We start from the raw sequence: 24,559 nt of genomic DNA, 5'->3' as shown, positions 1-24,559 counted from the left end.
ATCCAAGTACAATGTTAACTGACTCTCACCATCATATCTCTATATTTCCAAGATGCTGCAGAATTTTTGTGGATCTCTGGAAGCTGTGTGAATTAACTAAATGTTCAGCCCCTGCTCCTGAAGAAACACTGTGAAGACAATTTTGCAATGTGTAATACAAACCTCCACCTTTCCACCATTACCTTCTGCCTGATGGCTGCTTGCCATCAAACTCCTATCCTCTGCAATTGCTCTGATGAACAACTTTGCCATTCCTCCCACAGCATCCAGCTGAGAGAGACCTTCAAGCAGTGTGTGTGTGTATGTGTGTGTGTGTGTGTGTGTGTGTGTCTGCAAAAAGCAAATAAAATAGTAGGGGAATGTGGGCCACCAGTTGATTGCCATATTTGATGACCTTCTTTGACCAATTTATGAATGAGCACTGGAAGCATGGGAAGATCGAGAAAAAATGTATCATATTAATATTATATTATGTGACAATTTGGACTTCAGACTCTTTCCACAATATTCAGTGCTATAAATTGCTATCCACCCAATTGCTAATCCCTCATTGCTTCCACTGTGGCTGTTCTGCCTCACTGCTAATTTGTGAGGGTGCTACTTGTTAAAGACAAACTGAATAGTTTTTGGCTCTGACTTTGCTGTTACCTGTTTCAGCACATTACCAAACAGCAGGAAGGATACTCATTAATCAGGGGACTATAGTAGTGAAGAGGAAGACCTAAATTCAGGATTCTGATTGAGCTTTCCTAAGTGGTTTTGTCCGTCCCTTTTGTCATGCCTAATTTGGACAACACAAAATAATGAGCAGAAATAATCTCAAAGAAGAAGGAGGCAAACCTTATCATGATTATCCTAGTAGTTAGATTTAATAGAGTTGGAGAACTGGTCAGTGCTAGGCAATTACATCTCCTGCTTCAGGTATAGAAAGAGGAACATGATTGCAGTGACAAATACAAAAAAATTGGCAAAGCATCAGTACGCACTATGCTTCCTCCTCAAATGATATAAGCCTGCTCTTCTCCCATTTATCTTGCTAGAAGTTTGTCAAAAGTAGGGAAGTGGGTATAAAACAAGTTTAGAAACAGAAGTGCTAATGAAGTAGGCAGACAGTGGGAAAGAAAGGGCTCAATGACCAAGGTTAACAGATTTGCATACCTTGAGGCTATTGGTGGGCAGGATTGGAATAAGAGAGAACAACTTGATGATGATGATGATGATGGTGGTGGTAGTGTTATCCATTAAATTGTGTCTGACTCTTGGCAATTTTATGGGCCAGGTATCTTGACATCTTCTGATCTTCCACTATTTCTTTGAGTTTTTCTATGTTCTGGCTGGTGTCAGCTTTTATGATGTCCAACCACCATGTTCTTTGATGGCTTGGTTTCCTTTTACTACTAACTCTTCCAAATATAATTGTTTTCTCCAGTGAATTCCCCTGCACAACATGGTCAAAGTAAGTGAGACACAGTTCCATGATTTTGCCTTCTAATGACATGTTATGTGCTCCAGTACTTGCTTGTTAGTCACCTTTGCTAACCAAGGAATACATAGGAGCCTTCTCGAGCAATGTAGCTCAGATGAGCTGATTTTTTTTCTCTCTTGCTTTTTTAAGGTCCAGCTTTCATAACTATGGGTAAATAGGGGGAACACAATAGAGTAGACTAACCTACATTTGTTTGCCAGGCTGATGTTCTTGCTTTTCCATATTTGGGTCAGGTTCATCATTGCTGTGTGACCCAGTGAAATCCCACATTTTATTTCTGGGCTGCATTCACCACTCTGAGTAATCTGAGATCCTATTAATTTTTCCATACATTCTATCTCTTCACTGTCAATTTCAATGTTGATGTTTCCCTTCCTTGCAGTGGTCATGAGCTTAGTATTTTTGATGTTCGGAAAAAGACCAACATTCTCACTTTCTTCTTTGATTTTCTTCATCAGATGTTCCAGACCTTCTTTGGTTTATACCTGTTCAGATTATGATACATTAGGGCTCTCTTACTCATGGGATAAAGGCAAAATAAGGGTAAAATCATGGAGCATAAAAACCATGTTGCAGTGTTAAGTACCAGTGGAAATAAGTCCCATGCTCACCCCCACTGCCAATTTTCTCTAAAAGAAAATAAGAACAATAGGGATATCACTATGTTCTATTCCATTTTTCTTGTTTAGTTTCTGTTACTCCCGATTGCTATGAAATGTAGTAGGATTGAGAAAATATAGGCTATGCATACTCAGAAATACTTCATTTATAACTACATCATAGTCCTGCTCACAGTGAATTAGAGCGCTGTTGATCTCTTGAATTTTGCATCTTATCTACCCTGAAAATTTTTTAAAGACAAGTAAAGCACTTACATGCATAGTATACAGTCTCATTAAAGACTAATTACTATACACTTTTAGCATACTTCATGGCAGTCCAACCTAGCCCTCAGAGAAGAAGACAGAAGCACCAAACCACTGTTCAAACCTGCCAACTGGGCATCAATACAAGTTTCTGTCATCAGGCAGAGATTGGCCAAGGCACCTGCAGCCCCACTCCCTCCCTCTGCTAAATCCAGTCAGTACCCAGTAGGTATTTATGATTGCTTTAAAGAAGAGTGACAAGGTCTTTTAATAACCCTGACAGGCCTCTATGTTTTAATAGATTGGGGAGATGGAGGAGAGCAAGGCAAGCTGAATTGTCAAAGCCCGCTTTTCTTTACAGTTCCCCCCATTGACAATATGACACAATAAAAGATGGGACACGATCCTTTCTTTTCTCCTTCACTTTAATGGACAGCCTGTCATCTTTCACTGCTAAACAAGCTCCTTGACCACTAAGGGTTACTTACCCTAGCTAAATGACAGATGCCCAAGGCTTAAACTGGGGAAATTCCTTCTGCATGCAAATGCATTTCCATCATATGGAATTTTCAAACTTTTGTCTAAACCAGTGTTTCTCAACCTTGACAATTTTAAGGCATGTGAACTCCTACTCCCAGCAATGCTGGCTGTGGAATTCTGGGAGTTGAAGTCCACATGCCTTAAAATTGTCAAGGTTGAGAAATACTGGTAAACCTTGTAGGTAAGAGCTGGGTTGTACAACAAACAAATAGGACATTTGAGATAAATAGTTCTACCTGTATCTTTCATGTGTTTTACATAATGCTGTAGCAGTTCATTTTTGTCTTGGTGAAGCTATAATAGATTTTTCCAGTGGTTTTTCACTCCTCCTGTTAGCAGTTTTGGCTTGTTTTAAAAGACCCACCAACCATTTCATAATGATATGGCTGCACTCCCTAGCAATGTACAGTATTGGTTCTGACATGTAGCATATGTCAATAGACTGATAGCATTTGTGGAAGAAACACATGTTCCTTAAGAAAGTTTTCCTGTACATACTCTACAAAAACAAAGGAAACATAGAGAAGTGGAACCTTGAGGCAATTTCCTTGAATAAGAAAGACAATTTGTTCACAATGTGCCTATTTCTTTTTTAAAAAAACAAGTTTTATTGCTTTTTTCATTTTACAAACAAGTGCTTAAGAAACAACGTGGTGGCAGGGCAATCAATTGTCCACAAAACAAAGTCATACTCATAAAGTTCAGATTAAATCATTAAAAAACCCCTCTATTTTCCCTCTAATGACATATTATATTCAAATTGATATATTTCAATACAACTAAATCAATCATAACAATCCTCAATAACCTTTCATCCAAATAAATCCACAAATCCAGATCCTGTGTTAAGCTTAACTATTTCAATTACTATATTCCATATTTCTAATCTAAATACATAATTAACACTTTGGGAGTCTCCCCATTACCTTTTTTCTTAACATATTCAATAAATATTTATTAATATCATTTCTTCTTTTTTCTTATTCTTCTTCCATTACAAAGTGACTATCAGTTCTAATTAAAAAAAATATTAGTTCAAATCAGAAACAAAAAAAGAAAAAAGAAGAAAAAACAAAAACAAAACAAAAAGAAAAAAGAAAAGAATATCTTTCTATTTCTATTATACTTTATAATCTAACAATCAATCCCTCAATATCTGTATCAAATTTCTTTAACCTCCTCCCAAAATTACTATATCCAAAACATATTAATACATAGACAAACAACTTATTATTAAGTTCAAACCTTTAATTAATTTTTATTCAATCTAACATCTTATTTAACTGTCTTAAACCATAAATCAATCCATATCTAATAAGCCTTTTAAACCCATTACATAAAGCCTTAAGTCACACTTTTAAATCTTATTCTAGCTTTCCTTTTATGCCAAACAGGTTTCCATAACAACGCCTCTATATCAATGAACAAGTCACTTTTTATGCCTTGTAGTATCCTTTGAATCAAACAGAGACGTCCTCTTTTCTCTTTTAGAGACCTAGCTCCTTTGTAAGTAATCCCTGGTCGTTTTGAAAAGTCAAATCTCCACATTTGAAACTGTTGAATAGCAGGCTCAATTATGTCCAACTTTGTGGATGATAGTTGTTTATCCAAGCTACCATAGTTCTCAGTTCGTTGGGTTTGTCTGTCCATTTCTGTTGGTTTTAGGGTTGTAAGTGATTTATTTGCAGTCTTTTTTAGTTCCTCAGAGATCTCATCAGCATGTATATGAATAGAATGGAATCTTCTTTACCTTTAGTTAATCCCCCTTCTGTTGTTTTTTGATCTATAGAGTGCTCAGATAAAGTCTGGAAGTCAATTTGTAAATTCAAAGCAGAATTTCTGTTTTTTATTTCCATAGTAAATTCTTTTATTTGCAAACATATTTCATCAGTAGCTTCATAAAGTTTTTCCAGTATAAGTTTATAGTCAAGTTGACCCAAGGGTTGCTCCATTTCAAAGATAATTAGAAACAGTCTGTATCATTTAGTAGAGACTGTGTTCAAGGAACATTCAATCAGTGTCCACCCCCACCAGTACAGCTGTTAATTTTCTTTGTATTTTTTCTTTTATGGTAATCTGGAAGTCAAGGTCAGTCTCACCATAAGAAAAAAGAGAAAGTTGCAATTTTAACTTTTTCCACAAGGTGTCCTCAGTACGTTGTAAAATCTTCTCCCAGAGACCAGGAATCTCATAAACAAGATCAGGAAATACAGAAAAAAGGAGAATTCAAGTCCAATAGCAGATTCAATATTTAAAAATTTTTCCAAGACCCCAAACTGAAGAGAAAAAAAATAAAAATAGAAAAAAAATCACTTTAAATTAATTCAGTCCATTTAAGCTTCTTTTTCCCACACTCATAAATGCCGCTTTCTTAGAGTAGGGAAATCATTTCAAAGGTGCTTTTTACAGGCACAAAAGAAAAAAGAAAACCAAGAGAGGGAGAAAAAAAAGTCTCACCCAGCTCAGCCACAGTGGTTCCTGTGCTTAGATGTTCTTCTGTCTTCTGGTTACAGTGGCAAGGGAACGGCCATTTTACTGGCCGTTCTTTCCACCGTCAGCCCAAAGGAGCAATCTCGGGCCGTGGAAGAAGCTGCCACTCACCCACAGATGACAAGGACCTCCTCAGCAGTAGCCGCCCCTCCAAGGCGGCTTTTCGACCCGATTAAGGGTCTACCAGCAGCGGAGAATCGTGCCGCGATCTGGAACCGGAAGTCCACAATGTGCCTATTTCTCATACAATTTAATAAACTTGTATCTGATTGACTATATCCCTTAATATTGCAAGCAGAACTTGTAGCTTTCTCCACTTAAAAGGAGCCTGTCAGAAGAAGAATTCTTATATGCTATTTTTTGTGTTAAATCAGTGTTTTTCAAACTTGGCAATTGTGAAATGTATGGACATCAACTCCCAGAATTCCCTAGCCTGTTAGAAGTTAAAGTCCACACATCTTAAAGTTGTCAAATCTGAAAAACACTCCATTAAAACCATCCATGCAAAGTCAGAATTGGAGGAAAGCTCTTCATGTGGGTGCTAAGCAGCTGGATTAGAGGCACCACATGTTGTCTTTGTTGCCAGGACATGAACAATCCAGACTTCTCCTTTCCCAGTCAGTTGATTCTCCTTTTGTGTCAGCAGGAGATAATATACAATGGTTGGAGATACAGTTTTGTGGGACAGCCATTTTTACAGTAAGCTGGCACTTCTTGGAGGACTTCTCTTTTGCTCTCTCTCCCCCTAAAGGTACTTTTCAAAAGGCAACTGGACTCTCTTGGTTTTTTCTTGTAAATGTTTTGCTTCTCATTCTCATCGCTTCTTTAGTAGGATGAGAAACAAAACATTTTCAGGAAAGCACCTTTGGGATAACCATGACCTGGATGGTTGAGAATCTCCATAGACTGACTTTCTCTCTCCTTCCCTTTCTCCTTCTTCCTCTCCCTCTCTTTCCATTTTACAGTGAAAAGTAAACTCACAGAGACAGCATAATTGGGGTCTACCATTGGTAAGTACAAGAAAGAATGCCCCACCCCATCCTTTCTGATTTTCCCCACTACTCCCTCATGTGGCCATCAGAAGTGTCCTGAAGAATGATGAAAAGGACTACATTCCTTAGTTTCTCTGATCCTCTCTAGGATGTTTTCTCAATCTCAGACAACAGTTAATTAACTCTCTGGGCAGCTGTTTGCCCAACATGGCTGATGGGGGAGTTACTTTAAAATCCAAGACCATATCTATTTGAAGATAAATTTAACTTCTACAGGATTAAAAAGCTGGGTCAGTGAACTCTTGCTTTCCTATTTATATGATACATTAGCCATCTTTCCATGACCCAGTCAATCACTTTGATCTTATAGTACATTTTTTTGCACATTCGTGCTTTTTTTTGATGCTTGATTTAAAAATGATCACTGAGTAGTTGTAAACACACATGCATACACATCTTGCCCATAGGATTTCCTAGCTTCTGAAATAACTTGCAGAAATATGCTATCAAATAACAGGTTACAGATGGCAGAACTCAGGGACTGAACTGTAATTTGAATGCTGTTGCTCTGCCCCAAAGGATCAAGATTGTAATCAAAGAATATTCCTTATTTATTTAACTATCACTGGGTAGCTGTGACAAGAAGTACTTTTGCACAGTTATGTTCAGTATGCTAACAGGTTCTTTCAGAGCTGGTCAAATTTTGTGACAATTCTCAATATGCTGGTTATGTCCCATGAGAACCACTGCAACATGCTTAGTATGGACTACTTTTGAAAAATGTATGGGAATTGCACATGCTGCAAAATGCAGGGGTTAGATTGCTACCAGGATCCAGTATAATACTGCACTGAATCCTTTATTGACTGCAGTGTAAGATCTGCTCTGATTGCCATTTCCTTGCCAGAGATATTTTAAGGGTTTGTACAGATCATTAAAGTCCTACATGGTTTAGGGTTAGGCTATTTAAGGGATTACTTCTTCCAGTTTAAACTTACCTCTCTGCTTGATAAAATCTGTAGGAGATTGGACATGCCTCCAGTATCAGCTGCCATCTTTCTAAACACAGTGATGGCTAGAAAGCCATTGACACCATGACATTTTGAGCAAGATGCCAGGATTCACCAACACCTGACAACTTATCAAAGGAACATCCTGTTCTTGCACAATTTTTGAACACTGTGGAGGTTGTATGAGAATAGAGTGTGCTCTCATGTGGCCTCCATAGCCTTCGCAAATTAGACAAGAAAGGGTCATGCTTTCCTATAATTTTCAGAGGCTGCAGAAGACCATTCTCTGAAACTACTTCAAGAATAAAGGTCTTATGTGACTTGGAGCTGCCTCAGTAAGCTTCATGGGCCTATCAACAGAAAGAGAACACCAGCTAAAGGTAAGTGGCATCTACAAGATTCTGGAATCACAAACATGGTTGGACTGTATTCTTTAAAATTAATTACTATGCAAATAATTGTCTTTTGTTCTTTAAGGAGAACATGCAACTGAGTCTAGTTAGGCATTTTCTGAGTTTTTGACATGCCAAGCTCAAAAGGTTTGCTATCATTGTTCTAGCATTTCTTATGTTGCTCCCAGTTTATAGAACATATGCTCTTAGTTATTTTAAAAATGATTTTATCATTTACTGTTCACTTTAAATTGCTTTTTTTAACATGTCATGTTCCAATTTTGCTTTTTCATAGCTGCTTTGAACATCTGCCAAAAAAATTTCAGCAATTACTTAGTGTCTTATTTTTGTTATACTTAAGCTTTAGCCATCATAGGCTGTACTTTTTTAAAAAAAATTGGCCATTTTATTCCATTGTTCTTCTTTAAATTGTGTTTATAATTATATTCGTGTGTATCAAACATCTCCAGACTATTGTCTCAAGGGCTCTGAATTTCAGCTCCAGTAATTCCCATCCAGAACATTAAGGCTGATTTATACTTGTATTTGTGAAATCTGAGATACACATCTTGCATCTAATGAAATTGGTCTACAAAAGGTTATTTGTAACAGACTTTAAGACTTCTTGTTATGGGTATGCATGATGTGACAATAAAAATGTGTGCTTTGCTATGCAGCCTTTAGCATGAATGCTAAACATTCATGATTATAAATTTTCCTCTCTGGCATGGTATCAACAAAACAAAAACTGCTGCATCTAGCTACTGAATGAATTAATCTAGGTTCCCCCTTATTTAAATAGAAATAATATTTCTGTTATTTCCAGGTTAGCATAGGGATTATGGAAATGAAATAAACATTTCATGAGATCACCACATGGGAGAAAACTTGCATTCACCACCACAAAGGGGAAGTGAAGATTTTGGGGAAGAACTGAAACATGACAAGAAATATATATTTTAATGTTTTATTATGGCACTGATTTCTACAGTAGCTTTATAGTAGCTGGATAAGTGATTCTCTGAGAGATTGTAGCTAGCTAGCAATCTAGATACTAAATACTAGATATAATACTAGATAATAAATAGAGAAGAAAGAAAGAAGAAAGAAAGAAAAAAGATAGATGATTGGTAGGTAGACGAGATAGATAATGGCACATCATACAAGTCACATGGACTAGTAATATATAAACATTTCATCTAGATTAGTAAAATGATAGATAAACTAGATAACAGAATAGATGGATGATAGATGATAGATAGATAGATAGATATGAGAGAGAGAGAGGGAGAGAGAGAAAACATTAAAGGAAAGAATAGATGAAAATGTAAACTAAATGAAATTTGAAAAACAAAGAGAAATTAGCAGCCACATAGCAAACATAAGTTATGGCACATTTCATAGTGTTTAATATGCCTAAAAACTGAACTTTTGTCTTCATGCTGCTAATGGAGATTTCACATAAGCACACCATGTATTTTTCCTACAGACAATCATCTAGTTAAAGACATTCTTTGAAAGTTGAAGTCTAAGTTCAAAAATAAACCATAAAAAAACAGAGCAGAGGTCTTTGAGTTGGCCATGAGTGTTTACTTGGACAACAAATTCAACAGCTAAATGCCCAGTTAGTCACTGATGAGGAAAAAATTGAATTTCTAATTAAATTATAACTGATTTTTGTATTAGTATTTGTACAGGTAGTCCTTGACTTACAACCACAATTGAGCTCAAAATTTCCATTGCAAAGCAAGACCGTTGTTAAGTGAGTTTTGTCCCATTTTACAACTTTCCTTTCTACAGTTTTTAAGTAAATCACTGCAGTTGTTAAGTTAATTTAATGTTAAGTTAATAACATGGTTATTAAGTGAATCTGGCTTCCCCATTGACTTTGCTTGTCAAAAGGTCGCAAAAGTGATCATATAACCTTGGGACATTGCAACCATCATAAACGCATGCCAGTTGCCAAGCATCTGAATTTTGATCACATGACCATGAGAATGCTACCACATCATAAGTATGAAAAACAATCATGTCACTTTTTTCAGTGCTGTTGTAACTTTAATCACTAAATGAATAGTTATAAGTTGAGGACTACCTGTACTTATTAATTAGATACAGCTAGTCCTTGATTTACAAATATTTGTTTAGTGACACTGGGGAAACCAGATTCTCTTAAAATCATATTCCTAACTTAACAATTGCAGTGATTCTCTTAATAATGTGGGAAGAAAGGTCATAAAATGGGTCAAAGCTCACTTAATAATTATCTTGCTTAGGAATTGAAATTTTGGACTCAGTTTTGACTGTAACTTGAGGACTAACTGTATGCATATTTTGTATACATATGTACTTTCCATCATTCCTTTCCCTCCATCATTCATGGATGGAAAGCCAGAGTGGCTAATCAGAGAGGGAACAGAAGCTTATTTCTGAGCCCAATAAAAATTTCTTTACTGAAGTTAAAAAGGCAAAGTTTTCCTCAATTTAGCCCCACAAGCAAACTGCTTGAGCTGAAACAATTCTTCAGATTCTATTCTGAGGAGGTTTATGCCTATTCATAGCACAATTTTTAATTATTCAGTTGTCACTACATACTTGAGTGTTGTCACTGAACGCTGAACGCTGGACCGGTGGGTATATTTTGGAATGTTGAGAAGATTTCATGGGCATTCTCACAAAATGACCAGTCACAAAACACACATTGACCCGGAAGCAAATTAGGAAGGTTGCTTCTTGCTACCCTTTTTAGCTTCTCTGAAAGTTTTCTTCCACCCATGCTTACTTTGGCCTTTTTGTTTTTTGCTCTGGTGGACATATTCCCAAACAAAGCATTGCAGCCACCCACCATTTTTATTTTTCAAAAATGCCTATGAGGCCTATGTGAATTGCAGAAGCATTGTTGTAAATAAAGATGATGCTTCAGCTTGGTGCTTTGCTTTGCACATACCAGCTTCCCATTGTTTTTTAAATTGAAATAATCTAAAAATAACTAAAGTCTGGCAGGGAGGCTGCAGGTACCAGAGAAGAAGGTTGTGGAATGTTAGTACTGACTCCTCTTCTCAGTCAGGCACATCTTATCCTTAAAGGCATCGTGAATATAGAAAAGTTGGGCTTTTAATTCCATTCCTGAATTTGTACATATGTTCCTAATTTCTCACATTTGTAGAAGTCACTTCTGCAGTAGGAAAAGTTTTACATTTTTGGATACCCCTGTGTGATTAAATATGAAGGAAATTAGACTTTGTAAATTGCACAAGTAGAAAAATCTTGCAGGGGCAAAGTTAGATGTTTAGCCATGTTACATCAGAGCTGACATTAAAGATAGCACCCCAACATACATCCGTAATGTGGCACATCCTTACTTGAAGAGTAAGCCTATAATGTCCATTCATGCATATATAAAATCCATCATCTCCTCCTTTTTCAGTAGTTGGATCTAGATAACATGCTAAACCTTAAGCCACTAGTTAATGTAACATGCTGTTCTGAAATGAACTAACTGTATAATAGGACTTAACATGACGATCTAGGTCACATAACATGTCCCACAGCACACTGAAGCATAATCTGTCTATTTGAAACTAATCTTGTGCAGTGTATAAACCCTTGACAGACTTGATAAAAGCTGAATCCTCCTTGCAGACTGGAAAAATGGTGCAACTCTTGCTTCAGGCAGAATATTAAGCCTTCTCTAAATAATTCTGGTGTCCAAGAGTTGTTAGAAAAGGGCTTTTGTAAAGGATGCATAGTTCTGTGTGGTGCATCTTCTTGCAAGTGAAGAAAGTGTTAAAGGTGCTGTTTAATTCATCCGTTAATCACAGTTAAGAGGAGTGATGAGTAGCTCTCTGGAGCCTGGGTGTTTCTCCACAGATTAAGCACCAATTTACATAGTGCTTTTAGTCATGTTCACCTTCCCCTGCAGTGGCACAGTGTCCTTTCAGACACAGCCAAGCAGAGCTCATGGGAATGTTTGACAAATGGCTTTGCAGTGCTAAAGTATTTTCCTCCCTTTCTTTCCTTCTTTCCTCTTTTTTTTTCAGTAAGCAGGGGGAAGTACTGAAGTGTAGATGGTGCATTTGCAAGGAATGGGATATTTCAGAGGTACTGGATATTAATGAATGACTGAGGGTGGTAAATTGGAATACTTTCTCATCTTTTTTTTTAATGGCTAAATTTCTATCTCACAGTACAATATAAAGAATGGAGAGGAGAAAACCCATTGCCTTGTTTGTTAGTATGAATGTAGCAATGCTACACAACCACAGTGGGACTTAAAAGGAAGAATATGAAGAGAGAGAAAAGTATTTGAATAAAGTTTTCTTGAGTTCAAACGACTTTAATATTGCATTATCTAGTTACAACAATCTTATGTCAGAGATGGTACCAATAAGCAGAACTTATTGGTACACACAAGGCACATTAATTTTTGTATGTTTTGTCTTGTTTTTTTTTTAAAGTATGGATTAAAACAAAAGGGTCCTGAATGGCGTATTTCTTCAATCTTCTTCCTTAAACTTCCCTCCAGAAACCTTGAAAAAGTTTGACATTATATCACCCAATTTGGAGATGGTTTAGAAATAAAACTGGGAACCAACATACTATTCCTCCTAGAGGATTTCCATTCATATTCCCATACTTCCCATCCCATTTCTCTGAAGTTATGTAAAATTTGGCTCGGCTTCTTCAGATTACGCCACCACGTCACCAGAAAGATTCTAGTGGTCTCTAGAAAGTTAGAAGCTTCTGATTCTTTGCACATTTTCCTTCCTGCTTTTAGGGCAAAGGGATTGTTACAGATGCAAAGTCTGCAAAAATTGATCAGACAAGTTTCATAAACAGACAGAGTGACATCGGCATGCATTCACAGCTACTTGAAAAAACAAACCTGAACATTATTATTTTAGAATAGAATAGAGCTGGAAGGACCATGGAGGTCTTCTAGTCCAGCCCCCTGCTCAAGCAGGAGAACCTATACCATGTAAGACAAGTGACTGTCTAGCCTCTTCTTAAAAATCTCCAGTGATGGAGTGCCCACAATTTCTGGAGGCAAGTTGTTCCACTGGTTAATTGTCCTCACTGTCAGGAAGTTTCTCCTTAATTCTAGGTTGCTTCTCTCTTTGGTCAGTTTCCAACCATTGTTTCTCATCTTCCATCTGGTGCTCTGGTGAACAATGTGATCCTCGCTTCTTTGTTGCAGCCTCTCAAATACCAGAATACTGCTATCATGTCTTCCCTATTTCTTCTTTTCTTTAGACTAGCCAAACCCAAGTCCCGCAGCCGTTCTTTGTATGTTTTAGTCTCCAGGCATTTGATCATCTTAGTTGCTCTTCTCTGAATTTTTTCCAAATTCTCAACATCTTTTTTGTGATATGATGACCAAAATTGGCTGCAGTATTCCAGGTGTGGTCTTACTAGGGTTTTATAAAGCGGGTACTAATACTTTGTGTGATCTTGATTCTATGCCTCTGTTTATACAACCCACGATTGTATTAGCTTTTTTGGTTGCTGCTGCACACTGCTGGCTCATAGTCAAGTGACCACCCACTAGAATTCCAAAGTCCATTATCATCTCAAACCCATATTTATCCTTCACATTTTAGATCTCCATTTCAAATATATTAGAAGTCCATGTATGTTTACTTATAAGTCATTGTATGATATATATTTTTTAATTAAGAGCAATCAAAATAACACAAGAAAGCTGGTTCAGTGGAAGTTCCTGCTGCGCATTCTGGATTCTTCTGAATTAAACACAGTTATGTAATTAACAGAGCTGCCCTTGGTCCTCCGACTAGTCTGCTGTCTTCAGATATGATACAGAATGTTACTTGACTATCAAAGCAAAGCCAATGCTGCATACAGATTGGGTACTACGTTGATGTTTGCTTGTGCTTGCAAGTTGATCATGATGTTATTGCCAAGTCTGGAGTTTATAATAGTCTGAAGTGCTAGAGAAGTTATAAAGACCTCACACATCCTCCAACTTTTCATCTTGGCAGAAAGCAACATGTCCAACATGCCCTGTAAGATTTTATTTTATTTTAACATCCATTTCTTTTACTTCCTTCTCTATCTCTTCTGCCTCTTCCTGGTTTTCACTTGACATCCACTTTGATGACAAGTATTAGTGAAATCAAGCCCTTGCATATTGCTTTGGAATAGTAAATTGTATGTATTTTATCCTTTAAAAAAACTTTTTAAATTAAAGAAACTGCAAGGGCAATTTTGGGTGAAGATTGTATTGTATGCTAAGGTGTGTCAAGATAATAAATAAGGCTATAATCCTGTATTCATTTACCTCAGAATAAGCCTCATTAAACTCAGTGGTTTTGCTGTATATAGAACTGCACTGCATATGGATAATAAGGAATATAACTCCATGGGAGACTTCTCATGCACAACCTCATTGAAATTAATGAATTAATAAAGTTAATAGGGGTGTATAAAATATAAGATGAGGCTAATATAGGTGAATGACAACTAATAATTGTCAGTTATACAACAAAATAAAATATTAGAATATATAATTAATCTGGAAACAAATTGCTTTGAATGTACCTCAGGAAGAGTTTGCCAGTTTGAATTCTACAAAGTATGAATTTTTTAAAATAAACTTTGTGTTTTTATTTTTGGTATTCATCTCGAGTCATCAATGTGATAAGCCAATGAATGTTTTTTTAACATCATGCATGTTCTGTGCTTCAACTCAGCTTTTTTCAAGGCTGTTTTTAGCATGATTTTTAATTTCCACAATGCTTATGGACTCTATAAACATTGTTAGAAAAATGAAGGTTAATTTCAGTTCAGGCTTTTGTATGACATTATCCATTAAAAGAAAGAAAAAAAGAAAAGAATGGTATGATGTGGTATGGTTGTGGTGATCATATGTTTGCCTTCTAGTAAAATGGATGCTTTTATGACTGAGTCTCTCATGGCAACCATTTTGTGAAAGTGACAGCAATATGCTCTTGAAGTTCTATCTGTGTCTATTTGCCAAGAAAGATCAGGTGACATCTTGGCATATGCTAATATAAAATAATAGAGCATGGTAACTTTGCCAGATAATGTGTTTCATAGAATAATTACTGTGGTGGATTTAACTAATTTTAAAATATCCTATCATTGAAACAGTACTGCTGAATTGTTGTGTACAATCTCCTCTCATCTCCCAGGGCAATTTTTTTACTTTCTTAACTTACCTTTATCTTTTTTTTTTCTTTTTTTCAGGTGGGCAGAAAATTAAACCAAGCAATAGAGTGCAACCACATCACAATACTTTTTGAAATGCCTCTAAGTCTAAGAGAGATATTGGAAATATTATTATGTTTAAAGCAAACCTTATTTTTCAAATATATTTATTGTCCATTAAAAAAACTAAAAGTATTGTTTACAAAAATCAGTGAAGGCAGAGTACCTACTCAACATCTGTAAAAATGGCTGTGGGGATATGGGTGCTCAAAGGTATCATCTGAAAACCCAACTGTGAATACACGTATAGCTTTTGCAAAACATTGTTTGATTTAAAAAAAACAGTGGAAGAAAGTACCTCTATCTTCTCTATATCAAAACATAGGAACATATTTCTCCCACAAAGGGAGAAAGAAACAAAATTACCATCAAAATGAGATGATACTTTCTAGGTTAAAAAAGTTAGATTAATTTATAGAAGATAAATTATATTTTATGCATATCTATATACAATTTGGCTAGTCAGCATATGTGAGTAGGAAGAAAATCTAGCGCAGTGATAGTAAAGATATTCTTATATGCAAAAATATTTTTTCAGCTCTTGACATTTTTGGTTAAAGCTTTAGCAAAGTAGATTATAATTTATCCTGGAAATAATTTATCCTGGAATAATAAAATTATCTAATTGCGAGAACACTCTTCCTCACAAAAGTGTTTTGAGCTTAAATTGGGTGATGTCTATGTTCTGTGGTTAATCTGTGATAATTTTTTCACACAAACATAGAAAATGGGACAATCTTACTATCTTTCTGAACAGTTGCACTTAGCTCAGCTCCCACATTTCCAATCAACAAGGCTACCAAGTGAATAGAGAAAGATGGAAGATACAGTTCAATGTATGTAGAGAGAACCAGGATTCAGAATGCTGAACTAGAGCATTGAACGTTTTCAAATATTTTATCTGTAAAAATAAAAACACCTCATGTGTTATTTTATGTGAGATATAAAGTGAACGAATTCATGCTTTTGAAGTGAAAAACTAATAACACAGAAAATTCCTTATTTTGTATTTTTATTTCATTTTCATTTTGTAATTAAATTTTTTTTAAAAAAAATATACTTGGATGAATTTTCTATCATGCTTTATTAACAATTCTGGTATTAGTCCAGCAGGTGTTAATTAGTCTAGATTAATTAATTCTGAATAAAGGTGTGGTAATTAATACATTTCCTCAGGTCACTGCTTTTGTTCAAGCAGGGCAATAGATGTCTCTCGAACATATGAATGTAAGAAAAAGGATAGATGTGTAACTGTGCTAGGTAAATGTTGACAACTCCTGCTCATTTTTAGAACTTTCCATTTAGTAATATCAGGCCATGTGAAATCCTGCCAATAATTCTGTATAAAAGTATGTTCACTTAATGCTCTATTTTGGGAAATACCCTTCCTATGAATACCTTAATGCAAAATAGTGTAGGGAAATCTTCCCAAAATTGTACTAGGCATATGCACAATCAATCAATCAATCAATCAATCAATCAAGGCACCATATGTCATAAAGAACAACTTCTAAAATGCAGCTATCGTATGTCATTAAAAGAAGATCCTGAGAAAAAGTAAGTATAATATATAACAATGAAACAAACAAAGCAAAATATAAAGTATTTTTTGAATATTTGGACTATTTACAGTGGAATCTGTAAAAATAACTGCACTTTTTGATATCTAAAGTAAAATAAAACACTAAAATATTCATGAACGTTTCTTGGTAATAATATGATGTATAGTATAATGTATATTGTAGTTTAGTATAATAATAATATATTAAAATAATAAGAGGCTTTCTATTGTCTTTTTCAAAAATGTTTTCAGATTCACAGATTTGCTTGATACTCTTTCAATCTCCCATTCAACTATCAATCAGGCCTGGCATGGCTTTTATTCTGAAGTTTAGAGAAAAATCAACCAAATTTTGTCACTTGAATCAGGGAGAATATCTATATATGTGGTTGCTTAAAAAATGACAATGAATTGATGGCATGTAATCAATCAATCAATCAAAATACCTAAAATAAGGAAAAACAAATAGGCAAGTTACAAACAAGTGGGAGGAAGTGACAAAAAGATGGCATAAGTGTGGGATCTTTTTCAACCCATTCACTTGATTTGGCTTTCTGTTGATTCTGTAGTTTCTATTATTTGCATCAAATTATTCCCCACTTTTCTGTATGAAACATTCTCAAGTGGCACCTTAAGGAAAATAACCAAAGTCAAGATTGAAATGGGATCCCATTCTGACATAATAGGTGAACTAAGAAATTAATTTAGAAAACTTCAATGTTTTGCATGTAATAGCAAAAAGCCTTGTTATTGGCACTGTTCTGTTTTAGAATCAGAGACATCGAAGCGAGAAAGGAGTAACAAACACAACTTCTTTATTGAGATCACAAACAGAACAGAAGAGAACAGTAAACAAAATGGCGCTGGCTCTTTTATACCTCCCTTGCAGGGACAGCATCAGCAAGGCTAGTCTCCCACCTTGCACATGCTCACAAGGCTGGAGACAGCATGTCTGGTCCCGGGCAACCACATGGTCTGCCCAGGCCTTCTGCAGCCTCCTAAGCTTGCTGAGTCATTCAGCAGGCCCAGGACATAACACCCCTCCCCCCTTGGATAAAACAATGTGAATACTTACTGTTTTATAGCAACATACATATACATGTGTTCAATTAAGCATGTTGTTATTTCTAAACACAGTTATGCCTTCACGCAGGCAGACCCAGTCATTATATTTCTCATATTTACATGAATACCACATATTGTTTAATACTATCAAACAAAACACTCCAACTCTGAGTGTGCCCTGCGTTCAAGAGAACTATTAAGCCTCCCTTACATACATTCTATTTTTTCACAAGACTATTAGGCCTGTCCTGGAATTGAAAAGAACCTTGCATAGTCTTGTAAATACTTGGGAGGACCCCTTGCTCGCTCTGATCTTCTTAGAGCTGTTGTGGGTGCCTGGCCTGTGAGCTCACCTGCCAGGCTTGGCAGACCAGGAAAGATACCCCCTTGAATCTGGCGACCCTCCATCCTAGTGACTGGCCGGAGCCTGTAACCCCAGACCAGAGTTCCTTGGTGGAGTGGAATTTCCCGAGTCCACAATGGACCCCTCTTAGGAGCACTATCCTGTGAGCCCAAGACCAGCAGATGGAGAAGCCTGTAGTGCCGGTTGGCTGGCCAAATCCATAGACCCAGTGCCCGAGTCAGGAGCTGCCTTGTAGGCAGAACCCCCTTCTGGAGCCAGTGTATCCCCACTTTTGTGGAGAGACTGTGGTCCATGATCGTAATTGTGGTCTTTCTCCCCCGAGAGCAGAGCCAGGAGCGGAAGTGTTGCTGGGAAGCCTCCAGCGTGGATGATCGATGTGCCGCCTTAACACATGACCATCGTCCAAGGCCACTTCGTATGACAGTGGCCCAGAGAACTTGCATACCACTGCGGTCACCCAGAGATGTCCAGGTCCATAGTTCCTTGCCCAGACTGGATCGCCCATTTGTAGTCTAGGTGCCCGCGGCTATGAAACCTGTTAAGCCACCCAATCTGGGTGCAACCTGTAAAGTTTGGTAATGAGTCTGCGACCCCAGCAAAGTTCAGCTGGGCTCTTCCCAGTGGCAGTACAAGGTGTGGTGCGGTGACAAAGAAGGAAGTCAGCTAACCTGTGATGCCAGTTGCCATGAGTGATTCTCTTTAAAGCATCTTTGGTAGTATGCACCATTTGCTCAGCCTGGCCGTTGGAAGCTGGATGGAACGGTGAGATGTGGCATGCCAGATCAAGTTGGCATGAAGAAAAACCTGAAACTCAGAAGACGTGAATTGGGGCCCGTTGCCGGAGACGTCTGGAAGACCATGTGAGGCGAAGATTCCTCTCAGCACCTGAATGGTCCTAGCAGTAGTAGTGGAGGAGACAGGAACAACCTCTAGCCACTTGGAATGGCTGTCCATGAGGAGAAGGAAGAATTGCCCCTGAAAGGGCCCAGCGTAATCGATGTGTACCCTCGACCATGGAGTATGTGTCTCCTCCCACCTATGTACAGGGGCTGGGGCATTTCAGGCCTTGACTGTTGGCACACTTGGTACCTATGAACCTGGGTCTCAATTTCTTTATTGAGCCCAGGCCACCAGAGATGGCTACACGCAAGCACCTTCATCCGGACAATTCCAGGATGACCTTCATGTAAAGATTGAAAGACTCTAGTCCTCAATGAGGCTGGGATGACTACCCTGTTCCCACAGGACACACCCCTTGAAAGTGGAAAGCTCGTGTTTCCTCTGCCAGAAACTCTGGAATTCTGAGCCTGGACACATGTCAGGCCACCCTGACAACAACCATATCAGCACACGTGTAAGCCTGTGATCAGTGGCAGTTTCTGCAGCCACGTCCCTAGCATTGAGGGGAGATTCAGGCAATTCCTGAATAGAGAGAATGCAAAGAACAGGAGCAGGATCTGCCTCTACCTGCGGTAGAGGTAATCTGCTGAGGCCATTGCATGGCCCATTTCTTTACCTGGTTTGTGGACCAGAGTATAGTCATATGCTGACAGGAAAATTGACCATCTCAGCATTCTAGGGGATATTATATGAGGGGTTTCTTTGTTTGTTGTAAACAAACCCAGCAGAGGCTTATGGTCTGTGTAGACCGTGAAATGGCGGCCATATAAGAAATCATGGAATTTCTTTATGCCAGCCACTATTGTCAAGGCTTCTCTGTCAATCTGCGCGTAATTACGCTGTGCAGATGAGAGAGTTCTGGAGTAATAGGCCACAGGGACTTGCGTCCCATCAGCCTTGAGGTAGCTTGGCACAGCCCCAACCCCACAAGGGGATGCATCATAGGCTATGCATACAGGCAATTGCTCAATGAAATGAGTTAACACAGCATTTGAGGAAAGCAAGGCCTTGGCCTCTGAAAAGCTCTTTTCATGGACTTGTGTCCACTGCCAAGGTGCCTGTTTATCCAAGAGCCAGTGTAATGGCTCAGCCACTGCGGCCTTGTGAGGTAGAAATGCATGGTAAAAGTTTAACAGTCCCAGAAAAGCATGAAGTTCACTTTTGGACTTGGGACATGGGGCCTGCTGAATTGCTTTGAACTTGGATTCAGCAGGATGGATGCCTTCAGCATCAATACGGAACCCCAGAAATTCAGTGGAGGTAACTCCAATCTTACATTTGTCTTGCTTCAGCTTCAGCCCTGCTTGGTGGCAACACAGCAAGACAGCCCTCAGCCTTTCAGCTAAGTTCACAGATGACTCCCCAGCAATGAGGACGTCATCAAAGTAGGGACAGACTCCAGGAATACCACGGAGTGTTCGCTCCATCACACTCTGGAATATTCCAGGGGCCACATTAACCCCAAACTACAGCCTTTTTACCGGTGTGTCACAATTGTTTGGGCCTCAGCCGTTGCCTCATCAACAGGTAGCTGTTGATAGGCCTGAGCCAAATCAAGCTTTCCAAAGAATTGCCCCCCCCCCCCCGAGTGAGGCCAGAATGTGGCTCACCACAGACACCGGGTAGGCATGCTGCTGCAATGCCTTATTTAGTGTACATTTATAGTCCGCACAAATTCGGACTTCTCCATTGGCCTTCAGTGGCGTGACTATAGGGGTTTCCCATGGACTAGAGTCCACAAGTTCTAAGATGCCCTGCTGGAGCAGCTTGTCCAGCTGTGCATCTATTTTGTTATTTAGGGCAAAAGGCACCCTTCGGGGCTTGATCCTGATGGGTGTGTTGGCTGGGTCTAAACGTAAAGCAATGGGAGGCCCCTTGTATGAGCCAAGCTCTGAACTGAACACATCAGCAAACTCCTTGCAAACTTCTGCAAGGCCTGACGTTTGCAGATTGTGAAGTCCAGTCACTTGAATTCCAAGGGCCTTGAACCAATCGAATCCAATAAGATTCGTACGATCACCCCCAACTACCACATCTAGCAGCCCTTCAAAACTCCTATGCTGCACTGTGAGTGTGGCCTCCTCCTTCACGCTGACTCTGGAATTCTGGAAGTCAGTAAGGATTAAATTTGAAGGCCTGAGTTTAACTCGTAGGCCACTTCTGCTGCAAATCTTTTTAAAAGTGTCTAAGGAAATGATCGATAGAGCGGACCCTGTGTTCAACTCCATCGACAAGGGAACCCTTGCAACTTCACGTCAATGTGAAGCTTCTTTTTAAGTGGCCTGTGAACCCCAGTTTTGAAAACGGCCCTACGGGACGCGCAGAAGCCCACCCTGTTTTGGCTGGGGACCTTGGTACCTTTCAGAGGCAATTCTTCTGGAGACCGTTCCTTTTGACGACCCAAACAGACGGAGGCAATGTGGCCTTGCCTTCCACATGCCCGGCAGATAGCAGAGCGGAACCGGCAGTCAGAGCGCTTGTGGCGTCCTCCACACCCGAAACACCGAGGGAATGTGGTTGTTCTGTTGTCTACCTTCCTGAGGCCTTCTTTCTGCTTGCTGCTGAAGCCTGTCTACCTCCAACTCTTCTGGAATCTCCCGAGTGACCTCGTGATGGATGGTGCTAGGTGTTGGGGGGTTCTTGACAAGCCATACGGCCTTCACAGCTCCTCCCGCTGCTGCTTCAGCTGCAATCTCTCTCAAAGCATCTTGAAATGAGACATCTTCTTTAACAAAAAGTTTCTGTTGCAGCTCACAACTTCGTAGGCCGCAAACCAAGCGATCCCAGAGCCTCTCGTCTAGATCCTTAAATGCACATGGCCTAGGTGTTTGTCTTAAGGCAGCAACAAAGTCCGCAGCAGACTCATCAGGCCTCTGATCCCTCTGCTCAAAGGCGTGCCTCCATGCAATTACTGAGAGCTTGGGTTCGAAGTGCTCTCGCAGCATCCTCTTTAAGTCAGCATACATAATTAATTCCAGTGGTGCTGGGGCTACAAGATTCTCTGCAGTATCGAAAGTCTCTTGCCCACAGACACACAGCAATGTAGCAGATTTAAGGCCATCTTCTTGGATCTTGTTTACTTGAAAGTAATTCTCTATTTGAGCCACATAGGAGCTCCAGCGCTCAGGGTGAGAAGTATCAAATTCCGATAGACGGCCTAGCTTTGACATCGTTACAGCCTGGAGCCTCTTCGATGCCTCTCACTGCAAGGTATGAGAAGGGGTCCCACAAAGCTGAACTCACCGCCAGCGTTCTCGTACTGGTAGGCAATTGCTTCCTCCGGATGCCGAACTTCCCAGCGCTTCAGGCCTCCTCTGGTAAGTCAGCCTAGCTTTTCCTGTTGTTCTTCTTGCAGCCAATCCCACCTTCGTCGCTAATGTTCTGTTTTAGAATCAGAGACATCGAAGCAAGGTAGGAGTAACAAACACAACTTCTTTACTGAGATCACAAACAGAACAGAACAGCAAACAAAATGGTGCTGGCTCTTTTATACTTCCCTTGCAGGGACAGCATCAGCCTATCAGTGCAAGGCTAGTCTCCCACCTTGCACATGCTAACAAGGCTGGAGACAGCCTGTCTGGTCCTGGGCAACCACATGGTCTACCCAGGCCTTCTGCAGCCTCCTGAGCCTGCTGAGTCATTCAGCAGGCCCAGGACATAACAGGCACCTTTGTGGCATTTATTCCTGTTTATTAGAAACTTAAGACATAGGTTTCCATGGATTAGGGAGGGAGGGTGGGAGGGAGGGAGGAAGGAAGGAAGGAAGGAAGGAAGGAAGGAAGGAAGGAAGGAAGGACCAAAATTTATTTTTATTGTAAGTCAACAAAAACTGTTAAGCTCTGTACAGAAATGTGGAAATTATAAATGCTAAATAGACACTTAGCTCTTACTTTCTCCCACTAGTGTACTAGCTATTGCTCTAACTACCCACTTCATTCACCTCCAGTATCTCAGTAGATGTTAATGGTGACCCAGACGGATTCTATTCAGTGCAAAAGCATGCACATGTTTTCCATTTAGGATTCTGAAATATGAAAAGAGCCTTAGATAATGGCACCATCCAGGCCACAAAAAAAAAAACCTTTCCATTTTTAGAAATCTAACAGGATTTTGGAGTCACTACTGTATGTGATCGACTATTTTAAATTGCTTTACTCCCTCTGCAGACGGACAAGTTACTCTAGAGCCCAGTAATTATGTCCTAATTTAAAAGTTATCAAAACAAATGTAAGACATTGTATGTGAAATACCCTGAAAGTGTGATATAAAAATATACAAAACATTAGGCAATTATCACACTTTATCTGGTTTTTCAGCACAACCATTTATCAAGGTTTTCCCTTGACTTTTCTTTTCTTTCAGATCACTTTGCATTTGATTAGTAATATTGGTTTATAGAATTACTGCTAATGTACTTCAGTGTCTGGGTTTACAGTTTAGTCAAAAGAAGGAGCAGCTAATGGTCCCTGATTATAGAAATATGTACAAAATATAGTAAGAGGATAAAAACCAGAGTATTATGATCTATTTTAGAAGGGAAAATAGCTATTATGTAAATTTGCAGGTAAAGGTAGTTTCATTTGAAATTTCCACATCCACCTAGAATAAGCTCTTGAGTAAGTTAACATTAGCTGGATCCATACAAGCTTGAATATTTGATGGCACAGCAAACATCTTTAGATTTACATTTATAAAACCTTCTTAAAACCGTTAGGCTGTTTTCTCAATAGTGGGAAAGCTTATCTCTTGCTATCTTCTGGCTCTATTTCACAAAACCTTTTTAATGCAGCATGGACCTGGTGGATCATTAGTTCTGCTCTTGTAACTGCTCAGATATAACCAGGGAAATGCAAAGGATATGAACAAAAACGAGGAGAAAACAATGTACTTACTATCTTTCACTTTTGTGTGAAACGTGCACACGAGAAATTTCTTTACTTTGGAACGGGCAGTAGTTCATTAGCAAAGGACTAAGTGAAAGTTGTTTTTTGCATTTTCCTATTGATCAGCTGGAGGGAGCAGTGATTATCTCTTGAGGTTCTCAACATTTCAAGACTGGCACACATGAAGATGAACACAGATAAGTTTTTGAGAGATTTGGGCAATCCCATAGATTGCAACACAAAAGAAATCGTAATGATATAAATCCAACAATGTGCAATTGTACACTGTTGTTGCTATAGATTAGTTTTCTTTTTCTATTACATTCCAGTTAATTTCAATGTACTCCACCAAATCTGTAATTATTGAATGATGCTATTTTAGTGTCTCTTCTTAATCTAAGATTTTTGAGTGATGTATTTAATGTTATATTAGGCTGTCTATATTATTAACCACTACCTTTTAAGCAATTTTTACACTTTATATTATTCTTGCATCTCTGCATCAAGACATCAAACCAATGACATATCTGACAAAATCTCAAAATATAGTCAATTAATTTCCAATAGCATAAAGTAAAACTATGGCAAGTTTTCTGCAGGAATGTAGGTAAAATAAGAACACCAGGCCTAGCCAATGCAAGCCAGCAAATCACATTGGGTTCAACTGTATTTCATCTTAAATACAGTACATACTCATAGCTTGATATAGGAATCATTCCACTTTATGCAAGAAATCCATTTGTAACTGGAAATTTTGGAAAT

The 24,559-nt window shown here is 38.6% G+C and overlaps 1 long non-coding RNA gene across 1 annotated transcript in view; it reads left to right on the top strand.

Annotated features, from left to right (window-relative positions):
- The first annotated feature begins 7,233 nt into the window (after nt 1-7,233).
- The window catches only part of LOC120303479, a 31,455-nt gene continuing 14,129 nt past the window's right edge, over nt 7,234-24,559 (top strand). Inside the window, exons 1-2 of the long non-coding RNA XR_005555470.1 lie at nt 7,234-7,764; nt 15,004-16,581. This is a non-coding gene — a long non-coding RNA (uncharacterized LOC120303479). The remainder of the gene's footprint in view (nt 7,765-15,003; nt 16,582-24,559) is intronic.

Source organism: Crotalus tigris, unplaced genomic scaffold (genome assembly GCF_016545835.1).
Source record: "Crotalus tigris isolate CLP2741 ecotype Arizona unplaced genomic scaffold, ASM1654583v1 scf7180000024472.5447098, whole genome shotgun sequence".
NCBI lineage: Eukaryota > Metazoa > Chordata > Lepidosauria > Squamata > Viperidae > Crotalus > Crotalus tigris.
Note: the sequence above shows the minus strand (reverse complement) of the source record. Positions and strands in the feature narration are given on the sequence as shown.